This window comes from Sorex fumeus, unplaced genomic scaffold (genome assembly GCF_029834395.1).
Source record: "Sorex fumeus unplaced genomic scaffold, SorFum_2.1 ptg000237l, whole genome shotgun sequence".
NCBI classification, from domain to species: Eukaryota; Metazoa; Chordata; class Mammalia; order Eulipotyphla; family Soricidae; genus Sorex; species Sorex fumeus.
Genome location: NW_026606294.1, coordinates 1111495 through 1112192, shown reverse-complemented (window position 1 = coordinate 1112192; position 698 = coordinate 1111495).

The following is a 698-nucleotide window of genomic DNA, read 5'->3' as shown; positions in this document are numbered from 1 at the left end:
TCTTTCAGATTGTAAGATTTTCACACAAATGAGCATATGTTTTTCTTTATATTCTACAGTTTTAGATTGAGAACAACTGTTTGTTTTGTAAAATAAGATACTTGTGCATTTACAATTTCTTCTCATTATTTTTACATTTTAACACATCTCGATTCATCTACAATTTGTCATAGTAAGTGTTGTCATATTGAAAGAAACCATCATTATTTTCAATCATAGCACTGTAGCACTATCCTCCCGTGGTTCGTCCATTTGCTCGAGTGGGCACCAGTAACTTCTTACAACAGATTGTGAGACTTGTTATTACTGGTTTTGGCCTATTGAATACGTCATGGGTAGCTTGCCAGGCTTTTGCTATGAGGGCAAGATATTCTGGGTATCTTGCCGGGCAGAGGAATCGGAATCAGGGTTGGTCTCCTGCAAGGCAAATGCCCTACCCGCTGGATGTAAACGTTATATAAAATTACTAGGAATACCGAATGTTGTTTCTTTAACAGTGCAATAAAAATGATTATTTAGTAATTTTCTTGATTTATTAAAGAAATATGTAAGCTCTTGAGTATAATGGGAGTAGTTTTCTAACACAATAGTCTGAGGAATTTGAAACTGTTACAACTGTTTTGTAGGATTCCATCTCCCTAGCCTGCTTCATTCTACCCCTCTCTCTTATCCAATCCGGTCTTCTTCTTGGGAATCGG